At 40.3% G+C, this 18,257-nt stretch overlaps 16 non-coding genes across 16 annotated transcripts; all 16 read left to right on the forward strand.

Annotated features, from left to right (window-relative positions):
- Nucleotides 1-171: 171 nt before the first annotated feature.
- On the forward strand, nt 172-243 carry trnac-gca (transfer RNA cysteine (anticodon GCA)). The gene has a single exon. It is a non-coding gene; the product is annotated as a tRNA-Cys (tRNA).
- Nucleotides 244-899: 656 nt separating this feature from the next.
- Nucleotides 900-971, forward strand: trnac-gca (transfer RNA cysteine (anticodon GCA)). Its single transcript has one exon. It is a non-coding gene; the product is annotated as a tRNA-Cys (tRNA).
- A 656-nt stretch (nt 972-1,627) lies between these two features.
- trnac-gca (transfer RNA cysteine (anticodon GCA)) lies at nt 1,628-1,699 on the forward strand. The gene has a single exon. It is a non-coding gene; the product is annotated as a tRNA-Cys (tRNA).
- A 1,384-nt stretch (nt 1,700-3,083) lies between these two features.
- On the forward strand, nt 3,084-3,155 carry trnac-gca (transfer RNA cysteine (anticodon GCA)). The gene has a single exon. It is a non-coding gene; the product is annotated as a tRNA-Cys (tRNA).
- A 1,384-nt stretch (nt 3,156-4,539) lies between these two features.
- Nucleotides 4,540-4,611, forward strand: trnac-gca (transfer RNA cysteine (anticodon GCA)). The gene has a single exon. It is a non-coding gene; the product is annotated as a tRNA-Cys (tRNA).
- Nucleotides 4,612-6,721: 2,110 nt separating this feature from the next.
- Nucleotides 6,722-6,793, forward strand: trnac-aca (transfer RNA cysteine (anticodon ACA)). The gene has a single exon. It is a non-coding gene; the product is annotated as a tRNA-Cys (tRNA).
- Nucleotides 6,794-8,177: 1,384 nt separating this feature from the next.
- On the forward strand, nt 8,178-8,249 carry trnac-gca (transfer RNA cysteine (anticodon GCA)). Its single transcript has one exon. It is a non-coding gene; the product is annotated as a tRNA-Cys (tRNA).
- A 656-nt stretch (nt 8,250-8,905) lies between these two features.
- On the forward strand, nt 8,906-8,977 carry trnac-gca (transfer RNA cysteine (anticodon GCA)). The gene has a single exon. It is a non-coding gene; the product is annotated as a tRNA-Cys (tRNA).
- A 656-nt stretch (nt 8,978-9,633) lies between these two features.
- On the forward strand, nt 9,634-9,705 carry trnac-gca (transfer RNA cysteine (anticodon GCA)). The gene has a single exon. It is a non-coding gene; the product is annotated as a tRNA-Cys (tRNA).
- A 656-nt stretch (nt 9,706-10,361) lies between these two features.
- Nucleotides 10,362-10,433, forward strand: trnac-gca (transfer RNA cysteine (anticodon GCA)). Its single transcript has one exon. It is a non-coding gene; the product is annotated as a tRNA-Cys (tRNA).
- Nucleotides 10,434-11,089: 656 nt separating this feature from the next.
- On the forward strand, nt 11,090-11,161 carry trnac-gca (transfer RNA cysteine (anticodon GCA)). Its single transcript has one exon. It is a non-coding gene; the product is annotated as a tRNA-Cys (tRNA).
- Nucleotides 11,162-11,817: 656 nt separating this feature from the next.
- trnac-gca (transfer RNA cysteine (anticodon GCA)) lies at nt 11,818-11,889 on the forward strand. Its single transcript has one exon. It is a non-coding gene; the product is annotated as a tRNA-Cys (tRNA).
- A 1,384-nt stretch (nt 11,890-13,273) lies between these two features.
- trnac-gca (transfer RNA cysteine (anticodon GCA)) lies at nt 13,274-13,345 on the forward strand. Its single transcript has one exon. It is a non-coding gene; the product is annotated as a tRNA-Cys (tRNA).
- Nucleotides 13,346-16,185: 2,840 nt separating this feature from the next.
- Nucleotides 16,186-16,257, forward strand: trnac-gca (transfer RNA cysteine (anticodon GCA)). Its single transcript has one exon. It is a non-coding gene; the product is annotated as a tRNA-Cys (tRNA).
- A 656-nt stretch (nt 16,258-16,913) lies between these two features.
- On the forward strand, nt 16,914-16,985 carry trnac-gca (transfer RNA cysteine (anticodon GCA)). Its single transcript has one exon. It is a non-coding gene; the product is annotated as a tRNA-Cys (tRNA).
- A 657-nt stretch (nt 16,986-17,642) lies between these two features.
- Nucleotides 17,643-17,714, forward strand: trnac-gca (transfer RNA cysteine (anticodon GCA)). Its single transcript has one exon. It is a non-coding gene; the product is annotated as a tRNA-Cys (tRNA).
- Nucleotides 17,715-18,257: the final 543 nt, after the last annotated feature.

Here is an 18,257-nt window from a genome sequence, read left to right on the forward strand (position 1 = left end):
GCATTTGTTCAGGATTTACGCCACTGGGCGAACATTTTTACTGTTACTCAAAGCATTCCTTTAGATTGTCGCCTTCCAAAATCTTCTGTAAGCTCCACATCAGGTATCTTGTGAGCTTGTGTTTTTCCTGCTCATGTGCTCACATTGAGGTTGCAAATTATACTTCCTCCTGGGGGTATAGCTCAGTGGTAGAGCATTTGACTGCAGATCAAGAGGTCCCCAGTTCAACTCTGGGTGCCCCCTAGTGGCATCTGGAAGTGTTTGCTTTACCCTGTTTGATGTGATACTATGCAATTCTTGCCTTTTAAACATTTCGTATATGACCTTTTCAAGCAGTCCAATTCATTTTCAGTCAGATATCTTACGACATTGTTCACTCTCAATCATCACTCATTAAAGGCTGCTGAATTCATTCCCAAACATATATCTTGTAATACTGGTCAATCTCATCATTACAGCATTTGAGGACGCTCATGCTATCTCAATTTAACGACGCATGTGATTGGAATTCAAGTGATTACCACTTCTTCTCTAAATGGTCCTCATCGCAAACTTGAAAGACCTTCTGGCTGCATGCAATTTCAACATGCACATGATATTTTGCTCATAGAGTGCACCCTTTGAACAAGTACAAAAATATGTCATATGGATGCTGCCATTTCATAATATCATCCAGCAGTCACTGCTGAGGAAGTGCCAATGTGTTTAAAAATGGATTCCTGAGAAAAGCATTTGTTCAGGATTTACGCCACTGGGCGAACATTTTTACTGTTACTCAAAGCATTCCTTTAGATTGTCGCCTTCCAAAATCTCGTGTAAGCTCCACATCAGGTATCTTGTGAGCTTGTGTTTTTCCTGCTCATGTGCTCACATTGAGGTTGCAAATCACACTTCCTGCTGGGAGTATAGCTCAGTGGTAGAGCATTTGACTGCAGATCAAGAGGTCCCCAGTTCAACTCTGGGTGCCCCCTAGTGGCATCTGGAAGTGTTTGCTTTACCCTGTTTGGTGTGATATTATGCAATTCTTGCCTTTTAAACATTTCGTATATGACCTTTTCAAGCAGTCCAATTCATTTTCAGTCAGATATCTTACGACATTGTTCACTCTCAATCATCACTCATTAAAGGCTGCTGAATTCATTCCCAAACATATATCTTGTAATACTGGTGAATCTCATCATTACAGCATTTGAGGAAGCTCATGATATCTCAATTTAACAACGCATGTGATTGGAATTCAAGTGATTACCTCTTCTTCTCTAAATGGTCCTCATCGCAAACTTGAAAGACCTTCTGGCTGCTTGCAATTTCAACATGCACATGATATTTTGCGCATAGAGTGCACCCTTTGAACAAGTACAAAAATATGTCATATGGATGGTGCCATTTCATAATATCATCCAGCAGTCACTGCTGAGGAAGTGCCAATGTGTTTAAAAATGGATTCCTGAGAAAAGCATTTGTTCAGGATTTACGCCACTGGGCGAACATTTTTACTGTTACTCAAAGCATTCCTTTAGATTGTCGCCTTCCAAAATCTTCTGTAAGCTCCACATCAGGTATCTTGTGAGCTTGTGTTTTTCCTGCTCATGTGCTCACATTGAGGTTGCAAATTATACTTCCTCCTGGGGGTATAGCTCAGTGGTAGAGCATTTGACTGCAGATCAAGAGGTCCCCAGTTCAACTCTGGGTGCCCCCTAGTGGCATCTGGAAGTGTTTGCTTTACCCTGTTTGATGTGATACTATGCAATTCTTGCCTTTTAAACATTTCGTATATGACCTTTTCAAGCAGTCCAATTCATTTTCAGTCAGATATCTTACGACATTGTTCACTCTCAATCATCACTCATTAAAGGCTGCTGAATTCATTCCCAAACATATATCTTGTAATACTGGTGAATCTCATCATTACAGCATTTGAGGACGCTCATGATATCTCAATTTAACGACGCATGTGATTGGAATTCAAGTGATTACCACTTCTTCTCTAAATGGTCCTCATCGCAAACTTGAAAGACCTTCTGGCTGCATGCAATTTCAACATGCACATGATATTTTGCTCATAGAGTGCACCCTTTGAACAAGTACAAAAATATGTCATATGGATGGTGCCATTTCATAATATCATCCAGCAGTCACTGCTGAGGAAGTGCCAATGTGTTTAAAAATGGATTCCTGAGAAAAGCATTTGTTCAGGATTTACGCCACTGGGCGAACATTTTTACTGTTACTCAAAGCATTCCTTTAGATTGTCGCCTTCCAAAATCTCGTGTAAGCTCCACATCAGGTATCTTGTGAGCTTGTGTTTTTCCTGCTCATGTGCTCACATTGAGGTTGCAAATCACACTTCCTGCTGGGAGTATAGCTCAGTGGTAGAGCATTTGACTGCAGATCAAGAGATCCTCAGTTCAACTCTGGGTGCCCCCTAGTGGCATCTGGAAGTGTTTGCTTTACCCTGTTTGTTGTGATACTATGCAATTTTTGCCTTTTAAACATTTCGTATATGACCTTTTCAAGCAGTCCAATTCATTTTCAGTCAGATATCTTACGACATTGTTCTCTCTCAATCATCACTCTTTAAAGGCTGCTGATTTCATTCCCAAACATATATCTTGTAATACTGGTGAATCTCATCATTACAGCATTTGAGGACGCTCATGATATCTCAATTTAACGACGCATGTGATTGGAATTCAAGTGATTACCACTTCTTCTCTAAATGGTCCTCATCGCAAACTTGAAAGACCTTCTGGCTGCATGCAATTTCAACATGCACATGATATTTTGCTCATAGAGTGCACCCTTTGAACAAGTCCAAAAATATGTCATATAGATGGTGCCATTTCATAATATCATCCAGCAGTCACTGCTGAGGAAGTGCCAATGTGTTTAAAAATGGATTCCTGAGAAAAGCATTTGTTCAGGATTTACGCCACTGGGCGAACATTTTTACTGTTACTCAATGCATTCCTTTAGATTGTCGCCTTCCAAAATCTCGTGTAAGCTCCACATCAGGTATCTTGTGAGCTTGTGTTTTTCCTGCTCATGTGCTCACATTGAGGTTGCAAATCACACTTCCTCCTGGGGGTATAGCTCAGTGGTAGAGCATTTGACTGCAGATCAAGAGGTCCCCAGTTCAACTCTGGGTGCCCCCTAGTGGCATCTGGAAGTGTTTGCTTTACCCTGTTTGATGTGATACTATGCAATTCTTGCCTTTTAAACATTTCGTATATGACCTTTTCAAGCAGTCCAATTCATTTTCAGTCATATATCTTACGACATTGTTCACTCTCAATCATCACTCATTAAAGGCTGCTGAATTCATTCCCAAACATATATCTTGTAATACTGGTGAATCTCATCATTACAGCATTTGAGGAAGCTCATGATATCTCAATTTAACAACGCATGTGATTGGAATTCAAGTGATTACCACTTCTTCTCTAAATGGTCCTCATCGCAAACTTGAAAGACCTTCTGGCTGCTTGCAATTTCAACATGCACATGATATTTTGCGCATAGAGTGCACCCTTTGAACAAGTCCAAAAATATGTCATATGGATGGTGCCATTTCATAATATCATCCAGCAGTCACTGCTCAGGAAGTGCCAATGTATTTAAAAATGGATTCCTGAGAAAAGCATTTGTTCAGGATTTACGCCACTGGGCGAGCATTTTTACTGTTACTCAAAGCATTCCTTTAGATTGTCGCCTTCCAAAATCTTCTGTAAGCTCCACATCAGGTATCTTGTGAGCTTGTGTTTTTCCTGCTCATGTGCTCACATTGAGGTTGCAAATCACACTTCCTGCTGGGAGTATAGCTCAGTGGTAGAGCATTTGACTGCATATCAAGAGGTCCCCAGTTCAACTCTGTGTGCCCCCTAGTGGCATCTGGAAGTTTTTGCTTTACCCTGTTTGATGTGATACTATGCAATTCTTGCCTTTTAAACATTTCATATATGACCTTTTCAAGCAGTCCAATTCATTTTCAGTCAGATATCTTACGACATTGTTCACTCTCAATCATCACTCATTAAAGGCTGCTGAATTAATTCCCAAACATATATCTTGTAATACTGGTGAATCTCATCATTACAGCATTAGAGGACGCTCATGATATCTCAATTTAACGACGCATGTGATTGGAATTCAAGTGATTACCACTTCTTCTCTAAATGGTCCTCATCGCAAACTTGAAAGACCTTCTGGCTGCATGCAATTTCAACATGCACATGATATTTTGCTCATAGAGTGCACCCTTTGAACAAGTACAAAAATATGTCATATGGATGGTGCCATTTCATAATATCATCCAGCAGTCACTGCTGAGGAAGTGCCAATGTGTTTAAAAATGGATTCCTGAGAAAAGCATTTGTTCAGGATTTACGCCACTGGGCGAACATTTTTACTGTTACTCAATGCATTCCTTTAGATTGTCGCCTTCCAAAATCTCGTGTAAGCTCCACATCAGGTATCTTGTGAGCTTGTGTTTTTCCTGCTCATGTGCTCACATTGAGGTTGCAAATCACACTTCCTCCTGGGGGTATAGCTCAGTGGTAGAGCATTTGACTGCAGATCAAGAGGTCCCCAGTTCAACTCTGGGTGCCCCCTAGTGGCATCTGGAAGTGTTTGCTTTACCCTGTTTGATGTGATACTATGCAATTCTTGCCTTTTAAACATTTCGTATATGACCTTTTCAAGCAGTCCAATTCATTTTCAGTCATATATCTTACGACATTGTTCACTCTCAATCATCACTCATTAAAGGCTGCTGAATTCATTCCCAAACATATATCTTGTAATACTGGTGAATCTCATCATTACAGCATTTGAGGAAGCTCATGATATCTCAATTTAACAACGCATGTGATTGGAATTCAAGTGATTACCACTTCTTCTCTAAATGGTCCTCATCGCAAACTTGAAAGACCTTCTGGCTGCTTGCAATTTCAACATGCACATGATATTTTGCGCATAGAGTGCACCCTTTGAACAAGTCCAAAAATATGTCATATGGATGGTGCCATTTCATAATATCATCCAGCAGTCACTGCTCAGGAAGTGCCAATGTATTTAAAAATGGATTCCTGAGAAAAGCATTTGTTCAGGATTTACGCCACTGGGCGAGCATTTTTACTGTTACTCAAAGCATTCCTTTAGATTGTCGCCTTCCAAAATCTTCTGTAAGCTCCACATCAGGTATCTTGTGAGCTTGTGTTTTTCCTGCTCATGTGCTCACATTGAGGTTGCAAATCACACTTCCTGCTGGTAGTATAGCTCAGTGGTAGAGCATTTGACTGCATATCAAGAGGTCCCCAGTTCAACTCTGTGTGCCCCCTAGTGGCATCTGGAAGTTTTTGCTTTACCCTGTTTGATGTGATACTATGCAATTCTTGCCTTTTAAACATTTCGTATATGACCTTTTCAAGCAGTCCAATTCATTTTCAGTCATATATCTTACGACATTGTTCACTCTCAATCATCACTCATTAAAGGCTGCTGAATTCATTCCCAAACATATATCTTGTAATACTGGTGAATCTCATCATTACAGCATTTGAGGAAGCTCATGATATCTCAATTTAACAACGCATGTGATTGGAATTCAAGTGATTACCACTTCTTCTCTAAATGGTCCTCATCGCAAACTTGAAAGACCTTCTGGCTGCTTGCAATTTCAACATGCACATGATATTTTGCGCATAGAGTGCACCCTTTGAACAAGTCCAAAAATATGTCATATGGATGGTGCCATTTCATAATATCATCCAGCAGTCACTGCTCAGGAAGTGCCAATGTATTTAAAAATGGATTCCTGAGAAAAGCATTTGTTCAGGATTTACGCCACTGGGCGAGCATTTTTACTGTTACTCAAAGCATTCCTTTAGATTGTCGCCTTCCAAAATCTTCTGTAAGCTCCACATCAGGTATCTTGTGAGCTTGTGTTTTTCCTGCTCATGTGCTCACATTGAGGTTGCAAATCACACTTCCTGCTGGGAGTATAGCTCAGTGGTAGAGCATTTGACTGCATATCAAGAGGTCCCCAGTTCAACTCTGTGTGCCCCCTAGTGGCATCTGGAAGTTTTTGCTTTACCCTGTTTGATGTGATACTATGCAATTCTTGCCTTTTAAACATTTCATATATGACCTTTTCAAGCAGTCCAATTCATTTTCAGTCAGATATCTTACGACATTGTTCACTCTCAATCATCACTCATTAAAGGCTGCTGAATTAATTCCCAAACATATATCTTGTAATACTGGTGAATCTCATCATTACAGCATTAGAGGACGCTCATGATATCTCAATTTAACGACGCATGTGATTGGAATTCAAGTGATTACCACTTCTTCTCTAAATGGTCCTCATCGCAAACTTGAAAGACCTTCTGGCTGCATGCAATTTCAACATGCACATGATATTTTGCTCATAGAGTGCACCCTTTGAACAAGTACAAAAATATGTCATATGGATGGTGCCATTTCATAATATCATCCAGCAGTCACTGCTGAGGAAGTGCCAATGTGTTTAAAAATGGATTCCTGAGAAAAGCATTTGTTCAGGATTTACGCCACTGGGCGAACATTTTTACTGTTACTCAAAGCATTCCTTTAGATTGTCGCCTTCCAAAATCTTGTGTAAGCTCCACATCAGGTATCTTGTGAGCTTGTTTTTCCTGCTCATGTGCTCACATTGAGGTTGCAAATCACACTTCCTCCTGGGGGTATAGCTCACTGGTAGAGCATTTGACTACAGATCAAGAGGTCCCCAGTTCAACTCTGGGTGCCCCCTAGTGGCATTTGGAAGTGTTTGCTTTACCCTGTTTGATGTGATACTATGCAATTCTTGCCTTTTAAACATTTCGTATATGACCTTTTCAAGCAGTCCAATTCATTTTCAGTCAGATATCTTACGACATTGTTCACTCTCAATCATCACTCATTAAAGGCTGCTGAATTCATTCCCAAACATATATTTTGTAATACTGGTGAATCTCATCATTACAGCATTTGAGGACGCTCATGATATCTCAATTTAACAACGCATGTGATTGGAATTCAAGTGATTACCACTTCTTCTCTAAATGGTCCTCATCGCAAACTTGAAAGACCTTCTGGCTGCTTGCAATTTCAACATGCACATGATATTTTGCTCATAGAGTGCACCCTTTGAACAAGTCCAAAAATATGTCATATGGATGGTGCCATTTCATAATATCATCCAGCAGTCACTGCTGAGGAAGTGCCAATGTATTTAAAAATGGATTCCTGAGAAAAGCATTTGTTCAGGATTTACGCCACTGGGCGAGCATTTTTACTGTTACTCAAAGCATTCCTTTAGATTGTCGCCTTCCAAAATCTTCTGTAAGCTCCACATCAGGTATCTTGTGAGCTTGTGTTTTTCCTGCTCATGTGCTCACATTGAGGTTGCAAATCACACTTCCTCCTGGGGGTATAGCTCAGTGGTAGAGCATTTGACTGCAGATCAAGAGGTCCCCAGTTCAACTCTGTGTGCCCCCTAGTGGCATCTGGAAGTGTTTGCTTTACCCTGTTTGTTGTGATATTATGCAATTCTTGCCTTTTAAACATTTCGTATATGACCTTTTCAAGCAGTCCAATTCATTTTCAGTCAGATATCTTACGACATTGTTCACTCTCAATCATCACTCATTAAAGGCTGCTGAATTCATTCCCAAACATATATCTTGTAATACTGGTGAATCTCATCATTACAGCATTTGAGGAAGCTCATGATATCTCAATTTAACAACGCATGTGATTGGAATTCAAGTGATTACCTCTTCTTCTCTAAATGGTCCTCATCGCAAACTTGAAAGACCTTCTGGCTGCTTGCAATTTCAACATGCACATGATATTTTGCGCATAGAGTGCACCCTTTGAACAAGTACAAAAATATGTCATATGGATGGTGCCATTTCATAATATCATCCAGCAGTCACTGCTGAGGAAGTGCCAATGTGTTTAAAAATGGATTCCTGAGAAAAGCATTTGTTCAGGATTTACGCCACTGGGCGAACATTTTTACTGTTACTCAAAGCATTCCTTTAGATTGTCGCCTTCCAAAATCTTCTGTAAGCTCCACATCAGGTATCTTGTGAGCTTGTGTTTTTCCTGCTCATGTGCTCACATTGAGGTTGCAAATTATACTTCCTCCTGGGGGTATAGCTCAGTGGTAGAGCATTTGACTGCAGATCAAGAGGTCCCCAGTTCAACTCTGGGTGCCCCCTAGTGGCATCTGGAAGTGTTTGCTTTACCCTGTTTGATGTGATACTATGCAATTCTTGCCTTTTAAACATTTCGTATATGACCTTTTCAAGCAGTCCAATTCATTTTCAGTCAGATATCTTACGACATTGTTCACTCTCAATCATCACTCATTAAATGCTGCTGAATTCATTCCCAAACATATATCTTGTAATACTGGTGAATCTCATCATTACAGCATTTGAGGACGCTCATGCTATCTCAATTTAACGACGCATGTGATTGGAATTCAAGTGATTACCACTTCTTCTCTAAATGGTCCTCATCGCAAACTTGAAAGACCTTCTGGCTGCATGCAATTTCAACATGCACATGATATTTTGCTCATAGAGTGCACCCTTTGAACAAGTACAAAAATATGTCATATGGATGCTGCCATTTCATAATATCATCCAGCAGTCACTGCTGAGGAAGTGCCAATGTGTTTAAAAATGGATTCCTGAGAAAAGCATTTGTTCAGGATTTACGCCACTGGGCGAACATTTTTACTGTTACTCAAAGCATTCCTTTAGATTGTCGCCTTCCAAAATCTCGTGTAAGCTCCACATCAGGTATCTTGTGAGCTTGTGTTTTTCCTGCTCATGTGCTCACATTGAGGTTGCAAATCACACTTCCTGCTGGGAGTATAGCTCAGTGGTAGAGCATTTGACTGCAGATCAAGAGGTCCCCAGTTCAACTCTGGGTGCCCCCTAGTGGCATCTGGAAGTGTTTGCTTTACCCTGTTTGGTGTGATATTATGCAATTTTTGACTTTTAAACATTTCGTATATGACCTTTTCAAGCAGTCCAATTCATTTTCAGTCAGATATCTTACGACATTGTTCACTCTCAATCATCACTCATTAAAGGCTGCTGAATTCATTCCCAAACATATATCTTGTAATACTGGTGAATCTCATCATTACAGCATTTGAGGAAGCTCATGATATCTCAATTTAACAACGCATGTGATTGGAATTCAAGTGATTACCTCTTCTTCTCTAAATGGTCCTCATCGCAAACTTGAAAGACCTTCTGGCTGCTTGCAATTTCAACATGCACATGATATTTTGCGCATAGAGTGCACCCTTTGAACAAGTACAAAAATATGTCATATGGATGGTGCCATTTCATAATATCATCCAGCAGTCACTGCTGAGGAAGTGCCAATGTGTTTAAAAATGGATTCCTGAGAAAAGCATTTGTTCAGGATTTACGCCACTGGGCGAACATTTTTACTGTTACTCAAAGCATTCCTTTAGATTGTCGCCTTCCAAAATCTTCTGTAAGCTCCACATCAGGTATCTTGTGAGCTTGTGTTTTTCCTGCTCATGTGCTCACATTGAGGTTGCAAATTATACTTCCTCCTGGGGGTATAGCTCAGTGGTAGAGCATTTGACTGCAGATCAAGAGGTCCCCAGTTCAACTCTGGGTGCCCCCTAGTGGCATCTGGAAGTGTTTGCTTTACCCTGTTTGATGTGATACTATGCAATTCTTGCCTTTTAAACATTTCGTATATGACCTTTTCAAGCAGTCCAATTCATTTTCAGTCAGATATCTTACGACATTGTTCACTCTCAATCATCACTCATTAAAGGCTGCTGAATTCATTCCCAAACATATATCTTGTAATACTGGTCAATCTCATCATTACAGCATTTGAGGACGCTCATGCTATCTCAATTTAACGACGCATGTGATTGGAATTCAAGTGATTACCACTTCTTCTCTAAATGGTCCTCATCGCAAACTTGAAAGACCTTCTGGCTGCATGCAATTTCAACATGCACATGATATTTTGCTCATAGAGTGCACCCTTTGAACAAGTACAAAAATATGTCATATGGATGCTGCCATTTCATAATATCATCCAGCAGTCACTGCTGAGGAAGTGCCAATGTGTTTAAAAATGGATTCCTGAGAAAAGCATTTGTTCAGGATTTACGCCACTGGGCGAACATTTTTACTGTTACTCAAAGCATTCCTTTAGATTGTCGCCTTCCAAAATCTCGTGTAAGCTCCACATCAGGTATCTTGTGAGCTTGTGTTTTTCCTGCTCATGTGCTCACATTGAGGTTGCAAATCACACTTCCTGCTGGGAGTATAGCTCAGTGGTAGAGCATTTGACTGCAGATCAAGAGGTCCCCAGTTCAACTCTGGGTGCCCCCTAGTGGCATCTGGAAGTGTTTGCTTTACCCTGTTTGGTGTGATATTATGCAATTCTTGCCTTTTAAACATTTCGTATATGACCTTTTCAAGCAGTCCAATTCATTTTCAGTCAGATATCTTACGACATTGTTCACTCTCAATCATCACTCATTAAAGGCTGCTGAATTCATTCCCAAACATATATCTTGTAATACTGGTGAATCTCATCATTACAGCATTTGAGGAAGCTCATGATATCTCAATTTAACAACGCATGTGATTGGAATTCAAGTGATTACCTCTTCTTCTCTAAATGGTCCTCATCGCAAACTTGAAAGACCTTCTGGCTGCTTGCAATTTCAACATGCACATGATATTTTGCGCATAGAGTGCACCCTTTGAACAAGTACAAAAATATGTCATATGGATGGTGCCATTTCATAATATCATCCAGCAGTCACTGCTGAGGAAGTGCCAATGTGTTTAAAAATGGATTCCTGAGAAAAGCATTTGTTCAGGATTTACGCCACTGGGCGAACATTTTTACTGTTACTCAAAGCATTCCTTTAGATTGTCGCCTTCCAAAATCTTCTGTAAGCTCCACATCAGGTATCTTGTGAGCTTGTGTTTTTCCTGCTCATGTGCTCACATTGAGGTTGCAAATTATACTTCCTCCTGGGGGTATAGCTCAGTGGTAGAGCATTTGACTGCAGATCAAGAGGTCCCCAGTTCAACTCTGGGTGCCCCCTAGTGGCATCTGGAAGTGTTTGCTTTACCCTGTTTGATGTGATACTATGCAATTCTTGCCTTTTAAACATTTCGTATATGACCTTTTCAAGCAGTCCAATTCATTTTCAGTCAGATATCTTACGACATTGTTCACTCTCAATCATCACTCATTAAAGGCTGCTGAATTCATTCCCAAACATATATCTTGTAATACTGGTGAATCTCATCATTACAGCATTTGAGGACGCTCATGCTATCTCAATTTAACGACGCATGTGATTGGAATTCAAGTGATTACCACTTCTTCTCTAAATGGTCCTCATCGCAAACTTGAAAGACCTTCTGGCTGCATGCAATTTCAACATGCACATGATATTTTGCTCATAGAGTGCACCCTTTGAACAAGTACAAAAATATGTCATATGGATGGTGCCATTTCATAATATCATCCAGCAGTCACTGCTGAGGAAGTGCCAATGTGTTTAAAAATGGATTCCTGAGAAAAGCATTTGTTCAGGATTTACGCCACTGGGCGAACATTTTTACTGTTACTCAAAGCATTCCTTTAGATTGTCGCCTTCCAAAATCTCGTGTAAGCTCCACATCAGGTATCTTGTGAGCTTGTGTTTTTCCTGCTCATGTGCTCACATTGAGGTTGCAAATCACACTTCCTGCTGGGAGTATAGCTCAGTGGTAGAGCATTTGACTGCAGATCAAGAGGTCCCCAGTTCAACTCTGGGTGCCCCCTAGTGGCATCTGGAAGTGTTTGCATTGCCCTGTTTGTTGTGATATTATGCAATTCTTGCCTTTTAAACATTTCGTATATGACCTTTTCAAGCAGTCCAATTCATTTTCAGTCAGATATCTTACGACATTGTTCACTCTCAATCATCACTCATTAAAGGCTGCTGAATTCATTCCCAAACATATATCTTGTAATACTGGTGAATCTCATCATTACAGCATTTGAGGAAGCTCATGATATCTCAATTTAACAACGCATGTGATTGGAATTCAAGTGATTACCTCTTCTTCTCTAAATGGTCCTCATCGCAAACTTGAAAGACCTTCTGGCTGCTTGCAATTTCAACATGCACATGATATTTTGCTCATAGAGTGCACCCTTTGAACAAGTCCAAAAATATGTCATATGGATGGTGCCATTTCATATTATCATCCAGCAGTCACTGCTGAGGAAGTGCCAATGTATTTAAAAATGGATTCCTGAGAAAAGCATTTGTTCAGGATTTACGCCACTGGGCGAGCATTTTTACTGTTACTCAAAGCATTCCTTTAGATTGTCGCCTTCCAAAATCTTCTGTAAGCTCCACATCAGGTATCTTGTGAGCTTGTGTTTTTCCTGCTCATGTGCTCACATTGAGGTTGCAAATCACACTTCCTGCTGGGGGTATAGCTCACTGGTAGAGCATTTGACTGCAGATCAAGAGGTCCCCAGTTCAACTCTGTGTGCCCCCTAGTGGCATCTGGAAGTTTTTGCTTTACCCTGTTTGATGTGATACTATGCAATTCTTGCCTTTTAAACATTTCGTATATGACCTTTTCAAGCAGTCCAATTCATTTTCAGTCAGATATCTTACGACATTGTTCACTCTCAATCATCACTCATTAAAGGCTGCTGAATTCATTCCCAAACATATATCTTGTAATACTGGTGAATCTCATCATTACAGCATTTGAGGACGCTCATGCTATCTCAATTTAACGACGCATGTGATTGGAATTCAAGTGATTACCACTTCTTCTCTAAATGGTCCTCATCGCAAACTTGAAAGACCTTCTGGCTGCATGCAATTTCAACATGCACATGATATTTTGCTCATAGAGTGCACCCTTTGAAAAAGTACAAAAATATGTGATATGGATGGTGCCATTTCATAATATCATCCAGCAGTCACTGCTGAGGAAGTGCCAATGTGTTTAAAAATGGATTCCTGAGAAAAGCATTTGTTCAGGATTTACGCCACTGGGCGAACATTTTTACTGTTACTCAAAGCATTCCTTTAGATTGTCGCCTTCCAAAATCTCGTGTAAGCTCCACATCAGGTATCTTGTGAGCTTGTGTTTTTCCTGCTCATGTGCTCACATTGAGGTTGCAAATCACACTTCCTGCTGGGGGTATAGCTCAGTGGTAGAGCATTTGACTGCAGATCAAGAGGTCCCCAGTTCAACTCTGGGTGCCCCCTAGTGGCATCTGGAAGTTTTTGCTTTACCCTGTTTGATGTGATACTCTTCAATTCTTGCCTTTTAAACATTTCGTATATGACCTTTTCAAGCAGTCCAATTCATTTTCAGTCAGATATCTTACGACATTGTTCACTCTCAATCATCACTCATTAAAGGCTGCTGAATTCATTCCCAAACATATATCTTGTAATACTGGTGAATCTCATCATTACAGCATTTGAGGACGCTCATGATATCTCAATTTAACAACGCATGTGATTGGAATTCAAGTGATTACCACTTCTTCTCTAAATGGTCCTCATCGCAAACTTGAAAGACCTTCTGGATGCTTGCAATTTCAACATGCACATGATATTTTGCTCATAGAGTGCACCCTTTGAACAAGTCCAAAAATATGTCATATGGATGGTGCCATTTCATAATATCATCCAGCAGTCACTGCTCAGGAAGTGCCAATATATTTAAAAATGGATTCCTGAGAAAAGCATTTGTTCAGGATTTACGCCACTGGGCGAGCATTTTTACTGTTACTCAAAGCATTCCTTTAGATTGTCACCTACCAAAATCTCCTGTAAGCTCCACATCAGGTATCTTGTGAGCTTGTGTTTTTCCTGCTCATGTGCTCACATTGAGGTTGCAAATCACACTTCCTGCTGGGGGTATAGCTCACTGGTAGAGCATTTGACTGCAGATCAAGAGGTCCCCAGTTCAACTCTGTGTGCCCCCTAGTGGCATCTGGAAGTTTTTGCTTTACCCTGTTTGATGTGATACTATGCAATTCTTGCCTTTTAAACATTTCGTATATGACCTTTTCAAGCAGTCCAATTCATTTTCAGTCAGATATCTTACGACATTGTTCACTCTCAATCATCACTCATTAAAGGCTGCTGAATTCATTCCCAAACATATATCTTGTAATACTGGTGAATCTCATCATTACAGCATTTGAGGACGCTCATGCTATCTCAATTTAACGACGCATGTGATTGGAATTCAAGTGATTACCACTTCTTCTCTAAATGGTCCTCATCGCAAACTTGAAAGACCTTCTGGCTGCATGCAATTTCAACATGCACATGATATTTTGCTCATAGAGTGCACCCTTTGAAAAAGTACAAAAATATGTGATATGGATGGTGCCATTTCATAATATCATCCAGCAGTCACTGCTGAGGAAGTGCCAATGTGTTTAAAAATGGATTCCTGAGAAAAGCATTTGTTCAGGATTTACGCCACTGGGCGAACATTTTTACTGTTACTCAAAGCATTCCTTTAGATTGTCGCCTTCCAAAATCTCGTGTAAGCTCCACATCAGGTATCTTGTGAGCTTGTGTTTTTCCTGCTCATGTGCTCACATTGAGGTTGCAAATCACACTTCCTGCTGGGGGTATAGCTCAGTGGTAGAGCATTTGACAGCAGATCAAGAGGTCCCCAGTTCAACTCTGGGTGCCCCCTAGTGGCATCTGGAAGTTTTTGCTTTACCCTGTTTGATGTGATACTCTTCAATTCTTGCCTTTTAAACATTTCGTATATGACCTTTTCAAGCAGTCCAATTCATTTTCAGTCAGATATCTTACGACATTGTTCACTCTCAATCATCACTCATTAAAGGCTGCTGAATTCATTCCCAAACATATATCTTGTAATACTGGTGAATCTCATCATTACAGCATTTGAGGACGCTCATGATATCTCAATTTAACAACGCATGTGATTGGAATTCAAGTGATTACCACTTCTTCTCTAAATGGTCCTCATCGCAAACTTGAAAGACCTTCTGGCTGCATGCAATTTCAACATGCACATGATATTTTGCTCATAGAGTGCACCCCTTGAACAAGTCTAAAAATATGTCATATGGATGGTGCCATTTCATAATATCATCCAGCAGTCACTGCTCAGGAAGTGCCAATGTGTTTAAAAATGGATTCCTGAGAAAAGCATTTGTTCAGGATTTACGCCACTGGGCGAGCATTTGTACTGTTACTCAAAGCATTCCTTTAGATTGTCACCTACCAAAATCTCCTGTAAGCTCCACATCAGGTATCTTGTGAGCTTGTGTTTTTCCTGCTCATGTGCTCACATTGAGGTTGCAAATCACACTTCCTCCTGGGGGTATAGCTCACTGGTAGAGCATTTGACTGCAGATCAAGAGGTCCCCAGTTCAACTCTGGGTGCCCCCTAGTGGCATCTGGAAGTGTTTGCTTTACCCTGTTTAATGTGATACTATGCAATTCTTGCCTTTTAAACATTTCGTATATGACCTTTTCAAGCAGTCCAATTCATTTTCAGTCAGATATCTTACGACATTGTTCACTCTCAATCATCACTCATTAAAGGCTGCTGAATTCATTCCCAAACATATATCTTGTAATACTGGTGAATCTCATCATTACAGCATTTGAGGACGCTCATGATATCTCAATTTAACAACGCATGTGATTGGAATTCAAGTGATTACCACTTCTTCTCTAAATGGTCCTCATCGCAAACTTGAAAGACCTTCTGGCTGCTTGCAATTTCAACATGCACATGATATTTTGCTCATAGAGTGCACCCTTTGAACAAGTCCAAAAATATGTCATATGGATGGTGCCATTTCATAATATCATCCAGCAGTCACTGCTGAGGAAGTGCCAATGTATTTAAAAATGGATTCCTGAGAAAAGCATTTGTTCAGGATTTACGCCACTGGGCGAGCATTTTTACTGTTACTCAAAGCATTCCTTTAGATTGTCACCTTCCAAAATCTCCTGTAAGCTCCACATCAGGTATCTTGTGAGCTTGTGTTTTTCCTGCTCATGTGCTCACATTGAGGTTGCAAATCACACTTCCTGCTGGGGGTATAGCTCAGTGGTAGAGCATTTGACTGCAGATCAAGAGGTCCCCAGATCAACTCTGGGTGCCCCCTAGTGGCATCTGGAAGTGTTTGCTTTACCCTGTTTGTTGTGATACTATGCAATTCTTGCCATTTAAACATTTTGTATATGACCTTTTCAAGCAGTCCAATTCATTTTCAGTCAGATATCTTACGACATTGTTCTCTCTCAATCATCACTCATTAAAGGCTGCTGATTATATTCCCAAACATATATCTTGTAATACTGGTGAATCTCATCATTACAGCATTTGAGGACGCTCATGATATCTCAATTTAACGTCGCATGTGATTGGAATTCAAGTGATTACCACTTCTTCTCTAAATGGTCCTCATCGCAAACTTGAAAGACCTTCTGGCTGCTTGCAATTTCAACATGCACATGATATTTTGCTCATAGAGTGCACCCTTTGAACAAGTCCAAAAATATGTCATATGGATGGTGCCATTTCATAATATCATCCAGCAGTCACTGCTGAGGAAGTGCCAATGTATTTAAAAATGGATTCCTGAGAAAAGCATTTGTTCAGGATTTACGCCACTGGGCGAGCATTTTTACTGTTACTCAAAGCATTCCTTTAGATTGTCACCTTCCAAAATCTCCTGTAAGCTCCACATCAGGTATCTTGTGAGCTTGTGTTTTTCCTGCTCATGTGCTCACATTGAGGTTGCAAATCACACTTCCTGCTGGGGGTATAGCTCAGTGGTAGAGCATTTGACTGCAGATCAAGAGGTCCCCAGATCAACTCTGGGTGCCCCCTAGTGGCATCTGGAAGTGTTTGCTTTACCCTGTTTGTTGTGATACTATGCAATTCTTGCCATTTAAACATTTTGTATATGACCTTTTCAAGCAGTCCAATTCATTTTCAGTCAGATATCTTACGACATTGTTCTCTCTCAATCATCACTCATTAAAGGCTGCTGATTATATTCCCAAACATATATCTTGTAATACTGGTGAATCTCATCATTACAGCATTTGAGGACGCTCATGATATCTCAATTTAACGTCGCATGTGATTGGAATTCAAGTTTTTACCACTTCTTCTCTAAATGGTCCTCATCGCAAACTTGAAAGACCTTCTGGCTGCTTGCAATTTCAACATGCACATGATATTTTTCTCATAGAGTGCACCCTTTGAACAAGTCCAAAAATATGTCATATGGATGGTGCCATTTCATAATATCATCCAGCAGTCACTGCTCAGGAAGTGCCAATGTGTTTAAAAATGGATTCCTGAGAAAAGCATTTGTTCAGGATTTACGCCACTGGGCGAGCATTTTTTACTGTTACTCAAAGCATTCCTTTAGATTGTCACCTTCCAAAATCTCCTGTAAGCTCCACATCAGGTATCTTGTGAGCTTGTGTTTTTCCTGCTCATGTGCTCACATTGAGGTTGCAAATCACACTTCCTGCTGGGGGTATAGCTCAGTGGTAGAGCATTTGACTGCAGATCAAGAGGTCCCCAGTTCAACTCTAGGTGCCCCCTAGTGGCATCTGGAAGTGTTTGCTTTACCCTGGTGTTGTGATACTATGCAATTCTTGCCTTTTAAACATTTCGTATATGACCTTTTCAAGCAGTCCAATTCATTTTCAGTCAGATATCTTACGACATTGTTCTCTCTCAATCATCACTCATTAAAGGCTGCTGATTTCATTCCCAAACATATATCTTGTAATACTGGTGAATCTCATCATTACAGCATTTGAGGACGCTCATGATATCTCAATTTAACGACGCATGTGATTGGAATTCAAGTGATTACCACTTCTTCTCTAAATGGTCCTCATCGCAAACTTGAAAGACCTTCTGGCTGCTTGCAATTTCAACATGCACATGATATTTTGCTCATAGAGTGCACCCCTTGAACAAGTCTAAAATTATGTCATATGGATGGTGCCATTTCATAATATCATCCAGCAGTCACTGCTCAGGAAGTGCCAATGTGTTTAAAAATGGATTCCTGAGAAAAGCATTTGTTCAGGATTTATGCCACTGGGCGAGCATTTTTTACTGTTACTCAAAGCATTC

The sequence above is a fragment of the Brachyhypopomus gauderio genome, chromosome 6 (genome assembly GCF_052324685.1).
Source record: "Brachyhypopomus gauderio isolate BG-103 chromosome 6, BGAUD_0.2, whole genome shotgun sequence".
In the NCBI taxonomy this organism is placed as follows: domain Eukaryota; kingdom Metazoa; phylum Chordata; class Actinopteri; order Gymnotiformes; family Hypopomidae; genus Brachyhypopomus; species Brachyhypopomus gauderio.